The 26707-nt window shown below is 45.4% G+C and overlaps 1 long non-coding RNA gene across 15 annotated transcripts in view; it reads right to left on the reverse strand.

The window, feature by feature from the left end:
- Positions 1–26707, reverse strand: part of LOC114488004 (uncharacterized) — a 255079-nt gene that overhangs the window by 139306 nt on the left and 89066 nt on the right. For 2 of the 15 annotated variants that reach the window (XR_008619645.1, XR_008619638.1), the window contains one exon: positions 20665–20735. The exons of 12 other annotated variants lie outside the window; for them this stretch is intronic. This is a non-coding gene — a long non-coding RNA (uncharacterized lncRNA). Of the gene's footprint in view, positions 1–16129; positions 17229–20664; positions 20736–26707 lie in introns of those variants that run through there. One more of the 15 variants, XR_003683674.2, reaches the window with a different exon arrangement.

The raw sequence follows: 26707 nt of genomic DNA on the forward strand, positions 1-26707 counted from the left end.
TTTGGTAGTGTATATATGTCCATGCCACTCTCTCAGTTCGTCCCAGCTTACCCTTCCCCCTCCCCGTGTCCTCAAGTCTATGCTCTAGTAGGTCTGTGTCTTTATTCCCGTCTTACACCTAGGTTCTTCATGACCTTTTTTTTTTTTTTCTTAGACTCCATATATATGTGTTAGCATACGGTATTTGTTTTTCTCTTTCTGACTTACTTCACTCTGTATGACAAACTCTCCTAAGTCCCTCTCTCCATGAAACTCCTTGAATGGGGATTCAGGGATATATCATCGTAGCATTTTCTGTCTGTTTCCAACCTATAATTTCTCATTTATAATAATGGGGGCTCTGGAAGAGATCTCTAAATTCCCTTCAGAGCCAACATTTGATGGTTTTAAGTGAAAATGCATTCCACCTGGAACCAGGGGACATTAAGGTCAAGCTTTTAAAGAAAGCAATTGGTGCCTAACGGGAAGGATATCTAGAGCCGGTTATAGACGTTCCCTCGCAGCAGGCGTCCCAGGTAACGAGGCCCTGGATGGCGGACCTGAGGCTGCATGGGATGCTTAGGGAGCCCACAGCCTGTCCCCTCTGGGGCTTGGCACTAGGTTCCTGGAACTTCTCCACTCTAAGCAGAGACACTATGAAAGACTGTTTTAAGTGGAGGAATGAGAAACATCCTCCACGCGAGTTTTTGAAGTCCACGTGTGAGTCTGGTAGCTCTGAAGCTCAGAGTCACTGGGGCGCTTGTTAGCAGTGCCATCCCGGCCCCTTCCAGGCTCTGACTCAGTGGATCTGCATTTGCAGAGCTCCAGATGCTGCTGCCGCAGATTGTGGTGGAAAAGGACGCAGCCTCGGGTGACCTGCTGTGAAGGAACCTGGCCTCTGTGGGGAACAGACTCAGGCAGATGGGGCCGTGAGAGATGCAGGGGGGCCGAGCAGCCTCTTTCTGGGTCAGCCTCGGGCCACCGGGTTCAAATCCCATCAGCCCCCGGGAGGCCTGTCTGCACGAGCCTGGACAGCTGGACACCTGGAGAGGAAAAGGCCGCTCGTGCCCAGACGCTCAGGGGATGTACGCCGGCCTCTGCTCCAGGCGGACTGTCTTTACATCACTGAACGTGAGCAGATTCTCTAAAGGTGCTCCATATTCTAGAAAATAAATTTGATTTTTCTGGCTCTCCTGGTAAGTTGGTTGAAGGGACTTGACTAGCAAGCTTGACCCTCCACAAACGAGTAGTTTCCTCGGCTCTTGTGAAAATGCTCTGTTGCTCTGTGCCCACTTTCTAGAGCTTATGGCAACAACGTCGAAGCTCGTTTGCCAAGTTCCTAATCCACCGCCACTCACAAATCTACGAACTAACATTCATGGAGCATTTGTCCCCAGAGTTGGAGAATTTGGTAAATAGAGTCCTCAGTCACCTTTCCAAAGGGCGGCCGCACCTCCTTCTCACTGTTCACAGAGCCAATAGCCACGGCACTCCTGAAATCCCCTACTCCGAGGGTGGGAGCTGTGCGGAAGAGGCCAGAACTCAGGCAGGGTCATCCACGAAGGATCAGAGAAGCCCATCCACCCACAGAAGCAGCCAAGCGGTCCCTCCCAGACCTCAGGCCCTGGGAAGTCCTCGCATCCAGGCCAGCGCCTCCCCAGGGCTCACACACTTTATGGGACTTGCCTAGGCCTCAGCGCTCACGGAATTTCCATGAACTTGTGGGTCCACGAAAGAGCCCATGAAGAAAAGAATCAAAGGCTCAGGGCTTTTCTCTTCATTCTGTGCCTTCACCTCCTCTCTGCCATGTAGTTCCACCTCCGGCCCGTAAAACATTAAAAGCTGGGAGATTAAGAGAAAGAGCAAACCAGAAGCCTCCCTCCCATCACGGCCCTTCTCACACGGGCACCAGGAGTACTTCCGGGCCACGGCCAGCAGCAGAGTCTAGCACTGCCGTTAACTCCAGGAGCACAGTTCACAGGCACTAGGTCCAGGCAGCTCTGGAGACGCAAAAAAAAGCAAGAGTCCAACGAGAGCATAAGGATGCTCATATATCACCCAGACGTCAGCACCAGGGCAAGAGAAGCACATACCCAAACTGCAAGGCCAAGGTCAGAGCACTTTAGACTCTGGGGAGAGACAAGGAAGACAGGCTACTGGGACGACCAGTGGTCAGTGATGGATGAGGGAGGCTTTCTAGATCCAGACGGTTCTGGCCCCGAGGTACTCCTGACAGCAATAAAGGCGGCCACTCTGTTGGGTGGAAAGGAGAGGCCCCCAGAGTTCTTTCATTTAAGCACTAGGTGTGTCAAAGGGAAGGTACCCCTTAACTTGCTGAGTTCCAGAAGCCCCTATTACACATCAGTGAGCCAAAGTAACTAGAATTCTAGAGTCAGAAGGGACCCTACAGGGGCGGGGACCCAAGGGCACGTGCCCACAGGGAGGAGATAACGCAAACGAGAGGACGGGGCTGACGGCGTGAGCTGGAGGCATGGACCCCATGGAAAGTTGCCAGCCCCCGCTCAGCCCTGCCACTAGGCGACTGTTCCCATGCAAGAAATTGGTGCCAGGTTTGTCAGAGCTAATGATTTTTCAACATTAAGCCCCAAATTCTGATTTTTAGGTGAAATTTCCCAATTTTAAGATGTTGGCAACTAAGTCAATGTTATTTAAAATACTGCACGGGCCAAACAAAACCCATCTGGGTCTGGGGAAAGAGTAGATATAGCCTGTGGGCCTCCAGCTCGTAATTTCTGACATGTATCAATAACTGAGTAAGCAGTCATGGTAATCGCTGGTATAAAGTGGGTGCTTCACACGCATTATTACATTTAGTCCTCACGGTTGAGGAAATTAAGTGTATAGAGAACAGGTAGCTTCTCCAAGTTTGCACAGCTACGGAAGTGGCGGAGCCAGGATTCAAATCCAGGTCTGTCTGACGTCAAGGTCTGAACCCTTAGCCATTAAGTGATATTGCAGTTCCAGAAACAACTACAGTTGCCCCTAAACTCATTCATTCCAAGGAGTGACACACTGACACTGACAATGGTGTTTGAATTGTGGGTTTTTGCTTACTGTTTGTTTGTGTGGGAGGACGAGACCAGGAAAGATGGGCTTGCAAAAGAAAAGCTACCACCCTGCCAGCGGACAATGGCAGGAAAGTCATATTGAGAATATCCTTCCATTCCTCACTGTGCAAAACTCCCTTCCTGTCCCCATGGGATGAGTATTCTAGCCTTTGCTACCCAAAGGGCAGCCAATGGACCAGCAGCACTGGGCATCACCTTGGAGCTTGTCAGAAAGGCCAAACCTCAGCACGCCCACATTGACCGAATGGGTCCCTTAACAAGAGGACCAACTGCTTCTTATGCACCTTGAGGCTTGAGAAGCCTGTGCCTTGCTCCTCTCTGACTTGTCCTCCAGTCTGGTGTGGCCCTCCAGGTCCTCCCATACTCCCCATCAGACCACGATCTCCCTAAAGACAGAGGCTTCCTCTTCCATTTCTCTTTTGCCTCTTCCTGGACATGGCATACAGTCATTTGAGCCCCATCAACCCAGCTGCAGATAAAGGGGAGGGGGTCTCCAAGCACACAACAGAAGAAGGGATCCCTTCCTAAAACCATAACCATTCAAATTAGCTCAGCCTCCCAGACTGGTGGCAGGCCCTTGAGAATGTGAGAAAAATCAGCACAGCACTGCAAGCCCCCCAGTCTTACCCTGTGCTGTAGGGATATAAGTGGCGCCTGCATTCAAAAGGCACATATATTCTATAGGCAGAAAGAAAGACAGAGTAGGCTCATTGATTCTAAAACGTGTTTGCCAGCCCATAAGGGAAAACTGAGATTCTGGGTGGGGTAGGGACCTCTGTGCTCCCGTGCAGCTGTTCTCGATAGAAGCCCTCACAAAATGCTGTGGGCATGGACAGGAACCCAGAACTGGGGCACAGGTGTCCATCTGCCTGCGGCCGGAGAAGCACGCAGCCTGGACCTCTAACCTCCTGTGCTTAATGCTCACTGCAGACCCTCTTTGCTCCAAGGCACTGGGTCCTTTCCAGGAAATGGGGCAAACTCCTGTCCTGACTCTTCTGCCATTGCTGATAAATTTTCAACCATCCCCAGGGGCTGGGATACCCCGGGAGGAGAAACATCCTGGGGGTGCAGAGGCCGGCAGGCCAGCTGCTCACGCCAGCACGCCTTTCTCTGTTTACTCCAGACGCAGGGTCTCCCCAGAGATCATGCCTTGCAGGAAAATTCTCACTGTCCCCAAGGCAACCCAAATTCTTTAAGCACATATGTCACCTCCAGCCCTTCCACAGCCCTCACCTGCCTCAGAGACCATAATCACTGAAGGAAAAATAAAGTAAAAGTTCCCAACACCCTCCTCCTCCCCGCGGACCTGCCTGGTGCACACGTGCAGCTGGAGAGCCGCTCCTGGCTCTAAAGCACGAGGCTTTCCATTCCAGTTAAAACTGTGATGTTGCCATGGAAACACCCAGTGAGGTGTTTCTCCGGCCGGCCGGCCCAGGTTGGGGACCTGAGGCCCACGCTGGCCTCAAGGGCCTGTGCCACCCACCAACCCAGAGCAGCCCCCATGCCTCCACATACACCCGCGTGTGTATGGGCATCGGGGCGCACGTTTGTTTTGTTTTCTCTTCAGCCCAGCCCCTCCAGCACACAAAAAGCACATTCTTGAAAGAAAAAAAAAAAAGAAAAGAAAAGAAAAAGAAAAATGTATTTTTTTTCCTGCATTCCAGATGCCTGAGCTAAGCGGAGGAATGAATGGTTTGGGAAAAATCTCACACAGGAACAAATTTACAAGGGACAGCTGAGAGGATAAATTCAGTCCCCAAAGAGGGGCATTACGAGGCCTTCTGGCAGGAGACTTGCCCCTTGTGCAAAGCTGTCTAAAAAGAAAAACAGAGCAAGAGAGGGGAGCTTTCAAACCCACCCCAAAATAAACCCAAAAGAAATCTTTTTAACTCCCTCTAGCTGTCAGCATATGAAGACGGGGAGGCCTGTTCACAAAGCCCCATCAGTCCTTTCCAGGTGGACCTCGCGGGTGTCCCAGAGCTGGGCTGGGATGGCGCCCTTGCAGATGCTTCAAGGTTACCCAAGCTTTCTGGCTTGACCCACTGTCCACATACTGGACAAAAATGGAGTCTGCCCTCGTGGGGAGATAATCATGGCTCCTGAGGTGTCCCCTCAGCTGAAGAGCGGACCAAACACAATACAGGCTGATGGACCGGATGGCTGGGGGGTGGACCTGGACCGAGCCTCCCGGGATGAGGGAGGCACCACAGGGAGAGGATGGCAACTGTGACTGCGGGAGAGCTGCTAACCAGGCTGGAAAATGCTGGCCCGAACATACAATGTTCCTTTGAGTGCCCCTAGTTTTTCCTACAAAGACGGAGAGTAAATTACGCCAGAATGATTTTTGGACACTTCCCCCCAAAAGGGTGTTAAACACTGGCCTCTCCCCTGCTTCCTGACTGCATACTTGACTCACCAGTTAGTGGCTGGTTGTAAGAATTAGGAAAGTCCCTTTGGATGCACTGAGATCTGAAAACTCAGCTAGCCCATTTTCTCTCCCCTTTCTTTGGAAACCAAATCCTAGAACTTTCACAACTGGCAATGACCTTCTTGTTCCTTCTAGCGGCTTTTCTCAGGCTCTCTCACCCCCAGGAGAGCCTGAGACTCTAACCCAGCAGGCTGGGCTCCTCTGGGAAAGGCGAGCGTCAACTGTCACCAAACATGTCCACATTGCATGCCTTGAGCTAGCACTGAACTCAAGTGACATTGTTCCTTCTCCGCTGATGGTCCTACTTCTGAAGCCACTGTCGGTCAGCGACTGTTAAGCATTTACGGTCTGGTCCTGCATTGTATACATGGAGACGAAAAAATACATATATATGCAATGGTCCATCCCTGCCCCCAGTGAGCTCAAAACTCTGTTGCTTAGACAATAATTACCAGTAACCGAGTACTTGCTATGCTCCAGGCCCTCAGCTCTTTACTAAGTATTTCACTGTGATAAGTACTTTATTTGCATTTAATATAGTAGTTACATTGCTCAGCGGAATCTAACTAGAGGCAAATCCTGGGTCTATCGCTAATCAGCTGTGCGTCCTCGGGCATTAACCTCGAAGCCTCATTTTCCTCATTTGTAAAACAGATCATACATTGACTTCACAAGAATGTTGTGAGAATTTAATGAGACGGGGTTTGTAAAGCTCTTAACCCAGTGCTGAGCACCTAGTGCGCCAAACGGCACTGACCAAACAGTGATCACATGGCATCACTGAGTTTCCAGAAACACACCCTCTACCCTCGGTGTTGGAAATTAGCTAACCTTCATGCGGGAACCCTGCACAGTTCTCCGCCAAAGCAGCAACATTCCATGTTCATTGCTGAATCTTTGCCTGTTAAACATGAAGCAGAACACATCCTCCTGCAAGAGAGAAAAGGCACTGGAGAGAGATGGATGGTCCGGCACCTCTTCCAAGGAAGACTGCTTGGCTGGAATGTGGCTCTTGCCTATGCCTTTGTATCATATATAAATTGGAACTGGGTAAGACCTAGATCCACATTAAGTCTGATTTAACAATTAAACATTCTGTGTTATCTTAAGGAGGAAAAAAAATAAGAATATCTTCTTTTCAATAGATAAGTATCTGTGAAAAACACACTTATATACATACACACACATATTTGCAAAAATAATTGGAAGAAGAGTCCAGACACGAGTGAAAATCATTCCCTGGAGAAAACTGGCTGCAGAAGTTATGGATGAGAGTGAAATCTTCTAAGCACATGTTTTTCAGTATTTTGTACTTCAAATAAGTAAATGTTGGATATATGTATATGCATAACTGAATCAATTAGCTGTACACCTGAAACTAACACAACATTGTAAATCAACTATACTCCAATATAAAATAAAAATTAAATTTAAAAAATAAGTGCTTTAGATATAAAAACAATACAGTTAAAGCAATCAGGAAAAGAAAGCAAGCCATAAAATTGAACATCAAAAACACAAAATAGCCCAACTGCACAGCACATCTAAATGATAACAGAAATATTAAATGCTACTCAGTAGTTTTTATGTTACTAGTAATATTGCTAATGCATTTTGAAACTGTTTTATAAAAATTACAGGAAAAAAGCATATGTATTGATGTTTAAGAAGTATGAATCTCACCATAAGAGAAACAATTGGAGAATGAAAGAGGCCAAGGAAACTGTAACATGAAACAGGAAAAAAACGGCATTATTGTTATTAATAATCAGGTGTCCTGCCAGCTCCTCCTGATGTGACCACCTGCCAGTGGTGCTGAGTTCAGCTGTCCTGTCTGAAGACAGCATCTCTCTCTCCAGCCTTCCTAGCCAGTAACCGTCAGAGACAGCTGCCCTCCTCACCCCAGCTCGAAAGGAGGCTGGGAGACAGCAAAAGAATGAGTGGCTCCTGGGCTGTTTAGAACATGTAGAATCTTTCTGCAGGGACTCTTTGGCTGTGGTTCTAAAATGTTTCCTTCCAGGTAGCGCTTGTATGGCCCTAGTCTGTCCTTTTCTTCTTTCTTCTACTTTGCTCCCTTAAGAGGTAAGAAAGTATCGTGGAATCAGGAAAATCATTTGAGCCCCAAGTTTGCCTCTTTTGAGAATTGCCTCCTTTGAGCTTGCATCCTTGTTAAGCCATCTCTACTCTCTGAGCCTCAGTTTACTAATCTGTAAAACTGGTATAAAATAATGCCCATCATGCTGGATGGTAAAATTTAGAGATAATGTATATGAAATACTCAGAATACATATTCAATAAATGGTTGGTATTGCCCTTATTATTTATACTGACATAGGAAAATGTTCTATGAATTGCAAAACTCTGCATAAATGTCAAGTAGCATTCAATTGTCCTTCAGTTTGATCAGAACTCACACCTGACACTGCTGGTGCTGTGCAAAGGAAACATACAGAGCCCAGTCCTGCCTCAGTCCAGCTGCAGGCACAGCACCTGGGCCAGATGCACAGCCCGCAAGAGAGAGCCATCCAGCAGATATCCAAGTTCACCATACGCCTTGTATTTTAGGGGCACGGGCTGGGGTATGCTCATCACTGGGACAGAGGTGGAAGGAGTAGCCTTTGGCATGTTCTTTTCCTGCAATGAATAGCAATTAATAAAAATCTTTTTGGAGAAGTACAAACATTGACCACTAGGTAGTAGGGGGAGGAGAATATGGAACTGGAGGCACACCACAAGCCACAGATATGTTTTAATAAGCAGTTATTAAACACTTGCTTTATTAAGCGTAAGTTAAATGCATGTTTGAGGGAATGAAGCACTCTTAAAGAGGAAATTCACTGATGTTTTCTTCTTGTAAGCTATGACTTTTGAAACGTCAGGGCTCCATTCTGTCCAGGAGATCTGGGCTTCCAGGGGAACTCAAAAGCCAAGCAAGAGATTGATCTATCTAAAGAGAAAATGATGGCCTTTCTGAAGGGTGTGGGTCATGGTCACAAGAAGGATGACAGCCAGCTACAAATCTCATTTCCAGTTGGGCCAAAGGAAAAGGACACCCCTGGGAAGTATCCCCATCCAGAACACACAGGGTCATCATTAACATTTATCGTGAGCTCCAACCGCCTGCCGGGAAGGATACCAGGCAATTAACAAACATCACCGTGGTGAATTCTGGGGATAATTCTCTGAAGTAGTTATTATTAGTGTGACTTACAGCAGAGAAGACTCATGCTCAGGGAGATTCAGAAATGTGCCAGCGTTGCACAGCTAGCATCTGTAGAATTAAGATTCCAGGCAGGTCTGGCTGCCTGGCTCCAGAGCCAACGCCCGAGGCTGACTGACTATTCTTATGACATCACTCTACAGGGGTCGTTCTTGTTTTCAGGCTGTTCTCACCTTCCTCCTCAGTAATAGAACCTTACAAAAGGTAGGCGAGCATGTGGCCATTCAGAATAAAGCCACATCTCCCAGCCTTTCTGTGGCTGCATGAGGCCATGGGACTAAGTACTGGCCAGCGGGATATAAGTTGAAGCAATGTGTTCAATGTCTGGGAGGTGCCGTTAAAGAGAAGGCATGTGCCCTCCCCCTCTCCTCTTCCCTTTCCTTTCCCAGCTGCCTAGAATGCAAATGCGCAAGCAGCCTGGACCACAAGTTGGAAAGTGCATGCTGAAGGTGGCAGAAGAAGGACATAGAAGGAGTCTGGTCCTGAGCATTGTGGAGCCACAATACACCACAATCTGCCTCCTAACATTCATACGCGGGACAAATAAACCTTCATCTTGCTTAAACCACCGTTAACCTGGGGTTTTCTGTCACTCCACCGGATAGAATCCTGTCTGTTACACAGGGATACCTCCATTCTTCACCCCCCATCTCTTCCCACTTGAAGTCTGTCCTTTTCTGCATTCTTTTCTTTTCCTCCCACATATTTCATCCAAATGGATTCAGAGTCCACATGTATCAGATTAATGGCAGATCACCAAAGGGACAGAAGGACAGCCAGGATCTCTGAAGAAGGCAAGTGTCAGTTGGAGCCAAGGTCCATGGTCTTAGAGATGATGTTCTTGGGCTTGGCCAGCAGCAAGGGAGTGGTTCAAACCCCATTCCTCCTGCTCCATTAGCCTGTCTGCCTATGTATGAGGCAAAGCAGGAGTTTTGCCAACAAAATCTTCTTTCCAAGAAAATAAATTGAGGTCATCCTGCTTCTCTGGTTCCTCTCCTGCCATCATTCCCAGTAAGATGTTCATGATGTGGCTGCCATGACACATCTCTCTCTAGTCCCACCCACAAGTACCAGGTTCCAGGCAGGACTGAGCCAGAGTGTCTGGGACTTTCCCCTCCCCTGTGTGTCATTCCTGCATATCTTCCAGGACAATCCAACTAACTGAGCATGGTTGCAAAGAGAAATGATCCTTACCCCTCCCATGGAAGTGTTTCAAAGAGTTCCAGAATGCATGAGTCCTCAAAGCTCCCTGAATCACTGAATCTTAAAGCTGGAGAGACTACAGAGGTCATCTGGTCCAAAAAAAGATGATACTCTTACAGTTCGAGGAAACACCCCAGCCAAGGTCAAATCGTTATGATTAATCGTTATCTAATAATTGTTTGTTATTAGAGAATTGGGACCACTGATGATAAAGCACAACAACAGCAACATTTAACCAGTTCTATGTGCCAAACCCTGACCTGAGCACTTAGCATGGATTATATCATTTAATTCTCACAACAACCCAATGATATAGGTACCCAACCAGGAGGCTTGGAGAAGTTAAATAACTTGTCTGATTTTACAAGATAATAGGCTGGTGAACTGGGATTCAGACCCAAGTTTATCTGTTGCTTGAGCCTGAATTCTGCTCTTTTCACAGCATCGCGCTACCAATTCATTACTTGTCAAAGTGAAGCAATGACGCAATCTCCCTCCTCACCATGGAACCAAGCTGGACACCCTGTAGGCTCACGGAGTTGCTGCCAAGCTTATGCACGCACAATGCTGTCCTCGGGGATGCCCAAAGGCCTTAATACAGACGGTCCCCGCTGTGAAGTCTACAGTCCACATCTGGAGGAAAGACAGGCTTCACTTCTATCCAGAGGCACCAACCCGAACAACCACTCTGAGGTTCAGGCATAAGTCGGATGCCAGGGTCCTCCCATCCCCTCATCCCCTCACTGGTTTATTCAGTGCTTCAAGAAGTATTTACTGAGTAAAAAAACTCTGCTCAGCATTAGGGATGAACAGCTGAACAAAAGAGACACGTGTCTGGCTTTAAGGGGCATTTCGGTGGGAGGAACAGACAACAAACAAATAATTTCACGAATATTTAGTGTCAACTGTGATGGGAGCCACGAAGGAAAAGTCCATGTCACCACACAAGCGTATAAAAGGGGCACACTGACGAGGGAGTGGATGTGAGAAGGCTCTGAGATGGATAGAAACATGGTAAATTCAAGAACCCAAAAGAAAGCCAGAGGCCTGAAGACATGACCGGGAGTGGGATCATTCAAGACCTAAGAGGCCATGTTAAGAATATTGGAGGGCCTCCCTGGTGGCGCAGTGGTTGAGAGTCCGCCTGCAAATGCGGGGGACGCGGGTTCGTGCCCCGGTCCGGGAGGATCCCACGTGCCGCGGAGCAGCTGGGCCCGTGAGCCGTGGCCGCTGAGCCTGCGCGTCCGGAGCCTGTGCCCCGCAACGGGAGAGACCACAGCAGTGAGAGGCCCGCGTACCGAAAAAAAAAAAAAGAAAAAGAATATTGGAATATTTGGGAATTCTCTGGTGGTGCAGTGGTTAGGACTCTGGGCTTTCAAAGCCGAGGGCTTGGGTTTGATCCCTGGTTGGGAAACTAAGATCCCGCAAGTCATGCAGCATGGACAAAAATTTTTTTTAATTAAAAAAAAATTTTAACGAATATTGGAATATTCTAGGAATAATGATGAGCCACTGCAGAGTGTTCCACAGGCAAACGATAGAGTCTGGTTTGCATTTATAAATAATCACTTTAGCGGCTGAGTGCAAAGGACATGGGAGTGGAGGTGGACAGTCCTCTCAGAGCTGTCACAGTCATCCATCTGAGGACAGGGAGCGTGGACACAGGATGGGGTGGAGGAGAGACAGATGTGCATGGACTTGGGTAGAAGGCAGAATGGACCGGAGCTGCCTGTGTGAGCGCAGAGCTCAGCAGAGCAGTCTTACCTACAGACATAAGTTTGGGAGTGGTCTTCCTATGGATGGTATTTGAATCCATGGATGTGGGTGAGATCTCCCAGAGGGAAGTAAATGAGAAGAAAAGGTGGTCTCAGATCAAGACCTGAGAAATTCTAAGATTAAAGACTGGGCAGAAGGGGAAGATCCATCAAAGGAGACAGAGAACAAATGGCCAGAGAAGCAGGAAGCCAACCAGAGCGTGTGGTGTCACAGAAGGCAACAGAGTGTCCCAGGAGGGAGCGGTCAGTGGTATGAAAGCCCCACGTGGACAAGGAAGGGGAAATGAGTGGCGTGGAGCCTCCAGGCTAGGGAATGTGGACATGCTGGGGTGTGGAAACTCCTCCCCAACTTGCCCTATGCATCTCTTCCATTTCATTCGGCTGTTCCCATGTTGTATCCTTTATAATAAACTGGTAAACCCGGCACTGATCTAGATGCTTCTACTCAAAGTGGAAGCTCAGCATCATCTAGAGACAGGTCTCTAACAGACACCCTGAAGACTAGAACACAGCTGCCTTCCTGGAACGTTACTCGGAGGGGACCCAGGAGGAGGATCAGATGTGGAAGAAGACATTTTTCCTACAAAGGTGGTCGAGCTCATCGTCCAGGTAACTCTCGCCCCAGAACCAAATAGCTAAAGGAATCAATTCTGAATCAGATGAGGACAATGATAATGATCCTTTTGAGAACATTAGTTCTTTGAGAAGAAACAGAAGATAATATATTTAATGGCACTTAGGAATGTTCAAGATTCAGGAAAAAATCAAAACATTGCAAGCTAAGAGTTTACAGTTAAAGAGTTTTAAGTATTGCTGTCAACTGAAGAATTTGAAAGAGGCTTACTTAGAGAAATTTTGTATAAGAATTTATATTTTTGAGGATTATTTCCTGAATGTGACCCCATTACTTGACAAATTTCCCAGCAAAAGGACATACATAATAGCATTGCTTCTGCTTATTTTTTAGTCTGGTTAACATTACCTGGGAATGTGAAAATTCAGAATGCTATCTTCCTGACATATATGAGTGTATATCTCACTGAGAGCTTTGCATAAATATCATTCCTGAGTAAGGTTTAAAGCAAGTCTATACACTATACAGTTCTGCTTCAGGATCAAAGACAATGTCAGTATTTTAATGTGGGTACATTTAGCCAAAGTTGAGGGGAAACACTTATAAAAATCAACCTCTTTATATTTTATTTTATTTTATTTTTTTTGCAGTACGCGGGCCTCTCACTGTTGTGGCCTCTCCCGTTGCGGAGCACAGGCTCCGGACGCGCAGGCTCAGCGGCCATGGCTCACGGGCCCAGCCGCTCCGCGGCATGTGGGATCCTCCCGGACCGGGGCACGAACCCGTGTCCCCTGCATCGGCAGGCGGACTCTCAACCACTGCGCCACCAGGGAAGCCCTCAACCTCTTTATAATGTTAATAATTTCTAGAGATTCTGGATTTCCTGAAGGTAAAATAGTCTACGTAAAATTGTGCCTAAGCTCACGTTTGTTACGAAGTATGCGTTCTCTTTCTAATGCCTGTGATAATCTCAGCCACTGGAACTTTGAATAATTAGACATACCTTATATTTTGAATAGATATAAGTTTGTATTAAAATATACAACAGTCCAAAAAATTTAATGATGCCCATTAGATACAGCACATATTACTGACTTTAGCAAAAGCCATTTCAATATGGTGGTGAGGGTAAAGCCAAACTGGAGTGAAACTCAGAGTGAACTGGAAGTAAGAATGGGGAGATGATCACTTCTACAGACCCCTTTTCATTTCAGATTCATCCTGGATTAGCTCTGGTTCACAATCCACTCAGGGTCACCCTAATTCCTACCTCAGGTCTGCAGGAGGAAAATGTTACAAGATCAGGACCAGAAACCCTGGCTCTAGCCCAGTCCCAAGACTCAAATTATGACTGAAGAAGTAAAAGCACTGAGTCTAAGCATATATGCATTGGGTTAATAATTTTTAAAACCTTGCCAATATTAAGTTATCTTATAAATGTTATATGTAGGCTTGGGGCTTGAGAATTTTCTAACAAGCTAGGAGTTGGTCACAGGGTCAGAACAATCATGGGTGGGTGGGGGGCAGGGATGGTGACGTAAAGGACCTGCCAAAAGACAGGAAGTGATGAAGTGAGAGTCAAACAGTCAAGGCCAGAGACTGAGGGATGGAATAGCTGATGATATTCTACCAGATAAAGGCACCGAGGTGAGCGGCTGTGGATCTGGAAGTATGAAAGCTCACACAAATGCTAGGTCTTCAGAGTGGGAAAAGTTACCAGGGCTCCGGGGTCTGGGCTTTGAACCACGCTCACACCCTCAGTATCTCCCACACCCACCCTACGAGGCATCACGAATCTCACTGTCCTTAGGAGGCCTTGGGCCACATAGCCAGTGAGGGGCAGACCCAGGACTCATTCCCCACCAAACTGCCCCAGGGCCCACTGCACTAACCTGCAGTATGAAAGCCCAGGCAACCTCACTCTCCTCCTGGTGGGACGAGTGATCACCCACAGGTGGAGACTTCATCTCTCCAGGCCTTGTTTTCTAGGCTTTTAACCATGCCACCTTCCGTGGATGGGGGTTAGGGGGGCAAAGCAATCCTTACGGGGTCACTGCATCACTCACTTTGCCCTACTCCTGCCTCTGACCTAGAGATCTGGCAGAAAATTCTTCAGCATAGCTATCCTGCTGAAAAATCTCTCATTACCCGAAAATCATCCCTCTACAGGAACAGAGTCCCTGAAGCACCTCCACAAGCAAACCAGGACTACCCGAGGCTGCAGACATGAATTAGTTCCTGAACACCCGCCGCCTCCGCACGTGGTATGGCTGACAGCAGCCTTCTGTCTTTCGGGTGCTGACCTTTCCCACCTGGTGCAGTGTGTGTGATGGAGAAAGACAAGGAAGGGCAGCAGGCATCCATCACACAGGGTTGCATAACATCTCTGACTTGAGTGACTTTTGTCCTCATTCACTGATCCAAACACGCAGGATGCTTGATGGCCTCTGACATGCAACCAGCTCCCCTGACTCAGCGCTGACGGATGGAACAGCAAGTCCGCGCCAAGTGCATGTGCATGTGCGTTTCTACATCGCTGTGTGTGTGTGGGGGGCGGGGGTGAATCTCTGTGCGCAGGGTTTACAGAGTTTCCAACCCTGATTGCTCACCCCTCCTATCTGACCCTTGTAGGGACGTGTTGGAGCTTGAAAGGGTGGTTAAGCAGGATGCAAATAACATCATTCCCCTGAGAGTCAGGCGCCTGAAGTGTGATGTTTGGGGACCAGTTTGGTTTGTATCATTATTTCAACTGAGGCTCTTCTGTTCCCACGTGCCCCGGGGATGAGGTTCTGGAGCCCCTGTGGGGCCCACGGGAGCTATTTTCCCAGTTGCTAGGCAACGTCAATCCCGCTTCACGCCTGGCGAGCTCATGCCTGTGGCTGATCCGGGATTAGCTTTACAGCCCCCAGAAAGAGCGGGGGAAAGAGGTGTGTGTGCAAAGAGCACACACGAGCAGTGACAGAGTGATGAAGGATGACTTGATGGGACACCTAGAACCATGAGAAGTAGTGAAAACAACAGGTGTCATTTTAAGCCTCTACTCTACACCAGGTATTAAGCCAGGCACTTTGGCACAGGCGAGCTCACTGAAACAGGGATGACACAAACCGAGGGCAGGAAGCCACGTGACAGCAGATGCCTGTCATCTTGGTCACTGTTGTGTTTGCCTTCCAGAGTGCCTGGCTATGGTATGAACTGAGAAATTAATACTCAAGCCCTAGTTATCATCTAATCCAACTCTCATCTACTAGACCATTATCTGGAGAAATTCCCCCAGATAAACCTTCTCTCTATCCCTCAGACACATCTGACTCACATTTTCAAAGGTCTGACCCTCTGCTCTTCACTGTGGAGGGCCCAGACGACCACTGGAGACCAAGAGGAGAAGGTGCGGATCATGCCTGGCTGCAAAGATTTGCCAAGGCCTCTCATTCCCACGCCTACCAATCCCCTAGCCCAAACCCTGACACCTTGGGCGTGGTGGCTTCAGCAGGGTCCTGGCCATTCTCCCTGTCTCCTTTCTCCTGCTCTTTCTCTGCCAGACCACTCTGATAACACAGCGGCAATGCTTCCTCTTCCTGGCATGTGCCTGCCTGGTCTCCGCCAGCCACCACCAAGCAGCCCTCCTGCTGATTCACACCCCCCCCCCCGCCCCACGTTTATCCAGCCTCATCTCCCAGCGAGCCGCGATCTGCCTGCTGCTCCTGCCAGATCAGGCCTCTTTGTACCCTCCACATGTATCTTAACCAGATCCTGCTGGGGTTTTTCCAGTTTTACTGAGATATCATTGACATACAGCACTGTATAAGTTTAGGTTGTACAGAATAATGATTTGACTCACAGATATCATGCAGTGGTGACCACAATAAGTTTACTTAACATCCATCATCTCATACAGATACAAAAAAATTTCTTTTCCTGGGATGAGAACTCTTAGGACCTACCCTCTTAACAACTTTCCTATATACCATACAGCGGTGTTAACTATACTCATCATGTTGTACATTACATCCCGAGTGCTTAGTTCTCTCATAACTGGAAGTTTGTGCCTCTTGACCACTTTCATTCAATTCCCCCTCCTCCCCCTCCCCACTCCAGTTAACCACAAATGGGATCTCTTCTTCTATGAGTTTGGTTGTTTTCGTTGTTTTAGATTCCACATGTAAGTGAGACCGTAAGTATTTGTCTTTCTCTCTCTGACTTATTTCACTTAGCATAATGCTCTCAAGGTCCATCCATGTTGTCACAAATATATAGATATATATCTTACAACTTCTTTATGCACTGGTCTGTTGATGTCTTGGCTATTGTAAATAATGCTGCTATGAACATGGGGATGCAGGTAGCTCTTTGACAGAGTGTTTTAGTTTTCTTCAGATACATTCCCAGAAGTGGAATTGCTGGATCATACGGTAGCTCTATTTTCAATTTTTTGAGGAACCTCCACACTGTTTTCCATAGTGGCTGCACCAATTTACATTCCCACCAACAGTGCATGAGGGTTCCCTTTTCTCAAAAGCATCAGCTTTTGTTAGCTTTGTCTTTTGGATAATAGCCATTCTGACAAGAATGAGATGATATCTCATTGTGGTTTTGACTTGAATTTCCCTAATTATTAGTGGTGTTGAGCATCTTTTCATGTAGAGTACCTGTTGGCCATTCATACATCTTCTCTGGAAAAGTAATCACATCCTTTGCCCATTTTTTAGTTGGGTTATTTGGGTTTTTTGCTGTTGAGTTGTATGACTTCCCTGTTTATTTTGGATATTAACTCCTATCAGACATATGGTTTGCAAACGTTTTTTTTCCCATAACCAGACCCAACTCTGAGCCTTTGACAAGTGCTCTTCAGTCTTCCCCTGCCAATCTGCAGTCACTACTTCTGTGAAGATCCTGCTCCTCCAAGAAGCCATCCTTCTCCATTCTCTCCTAGGCTGCCCATTTTTTTCATCTGGATTCCCTGGGAAATTTTTAAAATTGTGGTAAAATATAAGATAAAATCATTTTAACCATTTTAAGTGTACAGTTCAATGGGATTAAATACATTCACATTGTTGTGCAAACATCACCACAATCCATCTCCAGAACGCTTTCATCTTCCTGACACTGAAACTCCATACCCATTAAACAATAACTTCCCATCCTCCACCCATCTAGCCCCTGGCAACCACCATTTCTGTCTCTATCAATTTGACTACTCTGGGTACTTCATATAAGTGGAATCATACAATATTTGTCCTTTCGTGTCTGGCTTATTTCATTTAGCATAATATCTTTAAGGTTCATTCATGCTGTATCATGTTTCATAATTATCATTCCTTTGAAAGGCTAAATAATATTCCATTGTATTTTGTTTATTTACTAATCTGTCAAAGGACATTTGGGTTGTTTCCACCTTTTGCTATTGTGAATAATGCTACTGTGAACATTGGTGTACATGTATCTGTTTGAATTCTTGATTTCAAACTTTTGGGGTATATACCCAGGAGTGGAATTGCTGATAATTCAATGTTTAACTTTTTGAGGAACTGCCATACTGTTTTCCACAGTGGCTGTACCCTTTTATATTCTCACCAGCAATGCACAAGGGTTCCAATTTCTCCACTACCTTACTAGGCTTGTTATTTTCTGTTTTCGTTTTGTTTTTATAACAGTTGTTCTAATGGGTGAGAAGTGGTGTGTCCTTGTGGTTTTAATTTGGATTTCCCTAATGGCTACTGATGTTGAGCATGTTTTTCTGTGTTTATTGGCTATCTGTGTATCTTCTTTGGAGAAATGTCTATTCAAGTCCTTTGACCATTTTTTAATTGCATTGTTTTTGTTGTTGTTGTTGAGTTGTAGGAATTCTTTATATATTCTAGATGTTAATCCCTTATCAGATATATGATTTGCAAATATTTACCCCCATTCTGTGGCTTGCCTTTTCACTCTTTTGACCGTGTCCTTTGATGCACACAGTTTTAAATTTTGATGAAGTCCAATTTATCTATTTTTTTTCTTTCGTTACTTGTGCTTTTGGTGTCATATCCACAAAAATCATTGCCAAATCCAGTATCATGAGCTTTCTCTCTGTGTTTTCTTCTAAGAGTTTTATAGTTTTAGCCCTTACATTTAGATTTTGTTACCCACTTCGAGTTAATTTGTGTGTATGGCATAAGGTAAGTGTCTAATTTTATTTTTTTGTGGTGAATATCCAGTTTTCCCAGCACCATTTGTTGAAAAAAAAAACAAACAAACAAACTGTCCTTTCCTCTTTGAATGGTCTTGGAACTTCTGTTTAAAATCATTTGACTATATATGCAGGGGTTTATTTCTGGGCTCTCTATTCTATTGGTCTATATGTCTGTCTTTATCCCCGTACCATGTTATGTTGATTACTGCAGCTTTGTAGTAAGTTTTGAAATCAGGAAGGGTGAGACTTTCAACTTTGTTCTTTGTCAAGATTTTGTTGGCTATTTGTGGTCCCTTGAGATTTCATTTGAATTTGGGGATAAATTTTTCTATTTCTGCAAGGTACTGGGCTGGCCAAAAAGTTCGTTTGGGTTTTTCCATAAGATGTTACAGAAAACCTGAATGAACTTTTTGGCCAATCCAATATTTTGATAAGAATTGCATTGAATCTATAGATTGCATTGGGTAGTACCTGGAAAGTTTTGAAAATCTATTCCTTAGGTTCTTTATTCATTGTTTTCAGGTATGAATGTCTTCTTTAGCTAACTAAATGATAGATTTCTGATCACAGGAATCATGTCTCTGTCTTCTCTGGGTCTCATTGTGTCCAGAACAATACTGAAGCCACAGACAAAAAGGTGAATGATTATTTCTCTAACTTGAAAAATTTTAATGTATAAAAAGCTAGGAACAATCAACTATTACCCTCAAATGTCTTCTAGCTTTGGAGTTTTCTACCGAATGACTTCGAGCTGAGAAAGAAAACAAGAAGGGCCAACAATCCCTGTCACATCTGGAAAGCACACACCTCCTTCCTGGATCACCAATTAAAGCTGATACCCTGACTGCTGACCACACCAGAAAAGCCAACACCTCTTCCTTCCCTGATAATTGCCATCAGCGTTACCATTTGGATATGACTGTTCATAAGAAACCCAATATACAAGGTGATTTCTAGACTTGGGAAGCCTCTGTTTTGGGAGTGATTGTAAGTATTGTTTTTATCCACCATTTATTCAGAGGTTGCAATATGTCAAGTGCCAAACAAGTGTGTTTTACATGTGTTACCTCATGTTGGGGGATAATCAGAGCCAAGGGTCACTACAGACAGGAAACAGGTTTGGTATCCAATTCTCAAGTCAGTGGGGGACCTTAGGGAAAGAAACCCAGGGGCAGAGAACCCAGTGCAATTTTTAACATACCATAAGTCTCATGCCAGTTACATATAAAATCTAAGTACTTACACATTAGAAGGGTCTGGTCAGCTTATATGTGCTTTGCGTTTGGGTTCTCTCTGTAATAGGAACATAGTACTGCAGAACTCTGCATAACTGAAAGTACACAGGCAAGCAGAAAACTCTCCCAACAGAAGTGCCAGGCTTGGTTCCAAGAGCCAGGGCAAGAAAATCTTCCCACACCATGGCTCACACCCTGAACTAAGCCCTCCAGAACCAGTGGAAATTTCTGGCCACCAGTGGAGAGTGTTGACAAGTTAATTACCTAACCTACACAGTCCGTGGTGACTGCGGGGTTGCCCACAAGAATTGCTTGGTGCCAGATGTTGCTGTTGTGCTGAGTGACGGGTCAGATGTGTCAGACACTAGGACGGTGCTGGTTTGCTGCCATGGCAACTGACAACTGAGATTAAACAGTAGTTTTCCTTGAAATCAGCTGGCGTCCTATATACCAAACGATTGACGGACTGAGTACATTTTTCACTTTTCCATGAGGTTTTGGTTCTTGGATGACCTAGGTGTTGAGATTCTAATGGAGCGAGGATGAACAGCCTAGGCAGTGAGCCGAGGCAACCTGTAACACCTGAGCTTCTTAAAACTGCTCTTTGTGTTTTCTGCCATCTCTCCATTCAGTGAGCCAACTGTCCCTTCCTTGAAGCTCGCCCTTCCTCACCAGCATTTCCCTATTAACACAGTCTGCCAGATCTCCATTGCGTACCCTCCCTTCAGCCCTGAGAACACTACGTATTCTATTCATCTGGTCCAACTGCCATATAAACCAGGTCACTTGGCCCACCGACAAGCTCTCATCTGGTTACAGACCATACCCCTAAGTCCAACAGCCAAGGGGCCGCATATATGCAAAGAGCTCCAGAGTGGACACAGGAGGAGTTCACACAATCCAATCCACTACTGCAAAGTAACTTGTAGTGAATGCACTATTAATAGGGGTATCTAGTATCATTTTCAATAACTGGGGCAAATATTTACATTTTTCAGGTCTTCTTAGGACTGTTGATTTGTCTCTGTGGTATGCGTCATAATCTTTCAAAGGCTTCTTCCTGCCAAGAGTATGAAGTGCAAACTCCTTACTTCAGCAGTCAAGGGCCTCCAAAGTACTCCCTGGCCCATGCTCTCCCATCCACCCAATCACACCTCCACATTTCCACCCTTACATCTTTGCTCACAACATTTTCCCCCAGTATCATGCCCCCCATGCCTCACCACCACCAAGTCCCTGCCAACTGCCAAGTCCTGGGTCAAGTCCCACGTGATCTAAGAAGGTTTCACTGATCACCCTGGACACCAGTGATCTATCTCCATCTCCTCTGCCTTCTCTAGAATGTTTTTCCTTTACCACCGTTATGGGTTAGATTGCGCACAGCCACTCCCACCACCAAATTCATATGCTGAAGTCCTACATAACTCAGAATGTGACCTCATTTGGAAAAAGGGTTGTTGCAGATGTGATTAGTTAAGATGAGGCCATATTTGGAGTAGGGTGGGCCCCTAATCCAATATGATTGGTGTCCTCGTAAAAAGTACATGCAGACATGCAGACATGCAGACAGGAAGAACACCATGTGAACATGAGGGTAGAGATTTGGGTGATGTGTCTACCAGCTAAGGAACACCGAAGATGGCTAGAAAACCACAAGAGGCTGAGAGAAAGGCATGGAGCATGTCCTCCTCACAGCCCTCAGAAGGAACCAACACTGCCAACACCTTGACCTTGGACTTCTGGCCTCCAGAGCAGTGAGAAGATACATTTCTGTTGTTTAAGCCACCCAGTCTGTACACCTTGTTACAGCAGCCCTAGCAAACTAGTGCAACCACTTATTACATTTAGATCCAACAACCATTAAGGTCTGAATACATGACTAAGGCCAACCTAGGTGTTTTACATGTTTTTCCTCATTTAATACTTAGTAGTTGTATGAGGTAATGGCAGTATTCCCACTTTAAAAGTAAGGAAAATGTGGCTCAGGTAGTTTGCTAAAACCACAGGATAAATAAAAGATTTGAAACCAAGCATGACTATATTAGGATAAATATTTCATGTTGCCTCTCCCATATGCTGTCCTACAGGACTAGCTTTTTCTTTTTTTTTTTTTTTTGCAGTACATGGGCCTCTCACTGTTGTGGCCTCTCCCGTTGGGGAGCACAGGCTCCGGACACGCAGGCTCAGCGGCCATGGCTCACGGGCCCAGCCGCTCCACAGCATGTAGGATCTTCCCGGACCGGGGCACGAACCCGTGTCCCCTGCATCAGCAGGCGGACTCTCAACCAATGCGCCACCAGGGAAGCCCAGGGCTAGCTTTTTATGTGTACATCTTCTCTCTCCAGTTAGGCTCATGCTTCTAGGAGCCAGAGATAATATCTGAAAAATCTTTGAGCCTACAAAATAGTTAGAATCATATCTTTTCTACAGTAAATACTTGATAACTATTTCTGTGATTATTTTAATGTGCATTACACTGTTTTCTTCATCATAAATATCCATTTTTATATCTACCTTATCTTCACATATTCTTAGTATAGCATCGATGTAGGTGACTAGACAGCTAACAAATCACTGGAGCCCATCTCCACCCTAGTGGCGTCCCTACATTCCCTTACCAGCTTGATGTTCTATGGCATACACTGCCTAAACTGTTGTGGCTTTTTCTAATATTTATTCCCTGGGATTTGAGGAGTTTAGAAATCCATGAACACTGCTTACTGACGTTTGCAAAGACCAGCAGCACCCAGAGGATCTAGGCTTTCTGTTCTTGGAAATGCCTTGGCGTGACTTGAGCCCCTGAGACATCACAGCTGCTTCCATAGGCTGCTTCTTTCCCTAGCCATGTCTGCTGTTAAAAAGCACCATCTTGCAGAACCATCTGCCCTTGTCAGCACTCTCAGAGTTGGGTAATTTCTGGAGCTGATAACAATTGTGGTGCCCTGCACATGTACTGTGGCCTTCTGCCCTTCCTCAGAAATGGGCTACTAAAGTCAGAGAGGGACTTACCACCAGTGGTGGTCCCTTCACCTCAGTTCTGAGGCTGAGAAAATAGCTGGGAACAGATTTTGCCCTGGAAAGAGATCTCTGTAAGGGAAGAAAGACAAGATTCCTGGGCAATTAGCTCCCACTGAGTAGAGTCTAATTTGGCCAAAGAGGCATGTCAGATCTCATTATCCTTCTACACACCCACCCCCCAAGGCCAAAAGCACAAGAGTTCCTTCAGGTCAACTCGCTCATCTGAACTGATCTTTCCAGTCTAACGTGGTGGAAAGCACTTGGTATTTAGAAATGGAAGGTACACATTTGAGTCTGTTTCTCACAATTCTAGCTGAGTGACTTTAGGGAAGCACCATAAACCAGTGGGTATATGCGTGGGTCTCTGGACCCAGTCAGCCTGACTCCACCACTTACCAGCTGTGTGACCGTGGCCACATTACTTAGATTCTCTATGCCTGCTTCTCAGCTTGTTGTGTAGACCAAATCTACATGGATAAATCAGAGTTTCTGTCTATATCCATGTAATTGCCTGTTACAGCATCACACAGAATGGAGTAATTCAGTTGTCACCAAATGAAGAGGTAATGTTTGATGCTATGCTTTCTGGTAGACAAGAAATTTTTTTAGAAAGAAGAGAGGAGGGTCTTGGGGGAACTTCAAAGGAATAGGCAATTCCCCTCCCAAGTGGTTGAAATGGAGACCCCAAAAAGAGCAGAAAACAACAAAAGAGAGCATCCCAGGAGCTGTGAGACAATAGCAAATGGTCTAACATATGTGCATTTGGAGTTCCAGAAGTAAAAGGGAGAGAACAGGACAGAAGAAATATTTGAAGAACTAATGGCTAAGAATTTTCCAAAATTAATGAAAGATAACAAACCACAGATCCAAGAAGCTCAAAGAATCACAAACAGGATTAAAACACATACATACACACACTCACAAACAGACATATCATAGGTAACCTGTTTTAAACCAAAGATAAAAAGAAAATTTTGAAGGCAGCCAGAGAAAAAGGATACATTACCTGTAAAGAAATAAAGATAAGAATTAGCACAGACTTCTAGTCAGAAACCATGCAGGCTACAAGACAATAGAGAGACATCTTTAAAGCACTAAAAGAAAAAACTTCAGTCCAGATTTCTATACTCAGTGAAAATACCTTTCAAAAATGAATTTTAAAAAATATGTTTTCAGACACACAAAAAAAGCTGAGAGAGTTAATTGCCACCAGTCCTACACTAAAAGGAATGTGACAGGGATTTCTTCAGGTAGAAAGAATATGACACCAAATGGAAATTTGGATCTACACAAACAAATGAAGAGTGCTGGAAAGAGTAAAAATGAGGATAAATAATAATAATTCTTCCTTATCTTTAATCTTTTTAAGATGCTAAGAAGTTGGACTCTCTGAGTTTAAAACCTACCTCTAACATTACCACCTGTATTTGTGAGCAATTTATATAAATTTTCTGTGCTTCAGTTTTCTTATCTGTAAAATCAGGATAATAATACCTACATTACTGTGTTGCTGAGAGAATTAACTAAAACAATACATGTAATACACTAAGGATACAGTAACCTTTCCATTCTTTTTATACCACTCCCAAATCAGTAATCATACAAAGGTCATATTCTGGGCCAAGAGCAAACAGAATGAATTAACCCCAACTTCCTTCAAAATCTCCAGAGCACTCCTCATTGGTTTCAAATAAAATCCCTATTTCTCTTCTTTATCCACCATAAAAACTGCTCTTCCACACTTTCCCTCATCTGAAGATAAGAGCACATCTACAATTAAATTCCCTGCTGTGTCAGGAGTCCCTTTCTCTAGGGAATGGGTGATTTTAGAGTCTCTGAATTGTTACTATCTAATTTATTCATTAAATCACCCATCATGTGTCAGGCCCTGGGCAAGGAACAACAGGTATAGCAAGAAACAAGACACACCAGGTCCCTGCCCTCATGGAACTTAAGATCTAGCAGAGAAAGCAGGCATTGAACATCCAAGTGCACAAATAAATATATCACTAAATGGGGGTTGGGGAGCATTATTCACTGAAATTCTTCCTAGAGAAAGAACTTACTCCATTTTTAGGAATGTCTTCTTATTTGAGAAAAGGCAGGTTCTTTCACCTGGAAGTCAGCTGGCACCAAAGCTTCAGGGAACGGGGAGAGTATCTCAGAGACAGTGGGGGAAAAAAAACTTTCCCCTAAATTAAGAAGATTCTTTGAGAATACATAGAGAAAACGTAATAAAATGTAAGGACGTCATTGGAACATGGACACTTTTATGGGTGTTTGCCTTCACGCATGATTCCTTGCCAACAACTGCTCTTCCTTAGGTGAGTGCTCAATCTCAGGGACTTAGTAATAAAGAACAAGAAGAATCTTCTTCTGGGGGAAACTGAGTCCCAGAGAGGAGAACTAATCCACCCAAGGTTGCACAGCTATCTAGTGGGAGAATTAAAATTGGAAGAACTCAAGTCTCCTGACCACCATCCAGTGTCGTGCTTCAAGAGATCACACTGCCTCCTTTGGGGATTGAGAATTCTTACACCCTTGGACTTATTTCAGACACCAAAACCTACTGGCAACTTTCCTTTACTCACAATTCTAAAACATGCAAATTTTCTATTTTCAGACTCTTCAATAAACACAAGCTTTTTTTTTTTTTGGCTGCGTTGGGTCTTCGTTGCTGCACGTCGGCTTTCTCTAGTTGCAGCAAGCAGGGGCTGCTCTTTGTTGCTGTGCATGGGCTTCTCACTGCAGTGGTTCCTCTTGCTGTGGAGCACAGGCTTTAGGCACGCAGGCCTTAGTAGTTGTGGCACACGGGCTCAGTAGTTGTGTCTCATGGGCTCTAGAGTGCAGGCTCAGTAGTTGTGGCACACGGGCTTAGTTGCTCTGCAGCATGTGGGATCTTCCCGGACCAGGGCTCGAACCCGAGTCCCCTGCATTGGCAGGCAGATTCTTAACTACTGCGCCACCAGGGAAGTCCCAACACAAGCTCTTTAGTACCAACATATTCAAATTGCATTCTCTACTATTGTAAATAATTTTGAAAAGAGGGATTAAAGATCAGGAAAGGAAAAGGAAGGTAAAATAACTTCTACTTTGATATGGCAACATGAACACAATCACTAACCTATATTCTGTTCTAAAATGCTAATAAACTGAAGGTAAAATTATGAAATCATAAGGAGACACAGAGAATGAGAGAGAAGACAGCAGCGGACAGACATCAACAAAACGTTGGAAGATAGGAAGTGGATGGATGAACAGGAACTGACCTACCAGAGGGGCAAAAAAAAAAAAAAAAAAAGTGAGTGACCGCAGAGGGAGAGATAGCAAGGAGCCCAGTGGGAACACAGAACCTCAGAAAGGCTCAGAAGTTGGTGGATGAGGTTATTTGGAGGTTGAGAAAAAGAGGAAGTCTATATTAGGAGGAGTTAGACCCACCCCCGGTCCCTTTCCAACCCTGTAGACACCATATGACTCTCTCTCCAACACCAGCAGGAAGGACTGCAACAGGGAGGTTCTGGACTTGGGAACACCACACATGGCAGAGGGCAGAGCCAGTGAGCTCTGTGGAAACAGAGGGATGATATGAAGGTCTACAAACTGAACAGGGAGGCCCCCCACTCTTGTGCTCCCTGACACACCAGAACCCTGCAAGACAGGCCTGTGCCTTTCTAGTCAGGAGACTGGAGGAGTCCTCTCTGAATAAAAGAAAAGGCCTACAATACTGAAGACTGTGGGTCCCTCCTCCTTCCCCAGCAAAAAAATGTTACAATGAAACTCCCCCCTCATCAAGCTGAGGCCCCACTCTAGAACTTCCAAAAGCTTTGTAGTGTCTCACTCTTAAATAAGCAAAGACAGCTGAGGTCACTAAACATTTTATGAAAGCCTCTAACATGAGGACAGGAATTAAGCAGAAAAGTTGTATTCACAGAGAGACAGACAGATAGACAATGGAGGGAGCAGGCAACACTTTTTTTTTTTTTGAAGGGGAGAGGCTATATCCCAATGAAACTT

Source organism: Physeter macrocephalus, chromosome 16 (assembly GCF_002837175.3).
Source record: "Physeter macrocephalus isolate SW-GA chromosome 16, ASM283717v5, whole genome shotgun sequence".
In the NCBI taxonomy this organism is placed as follows: domain Eukaryota; kingdom Metazoa; phylum Chordata; class Mammalia; order Artiodactyla; family Physeteridae; genus Physeter; species Physeter macrocephalus.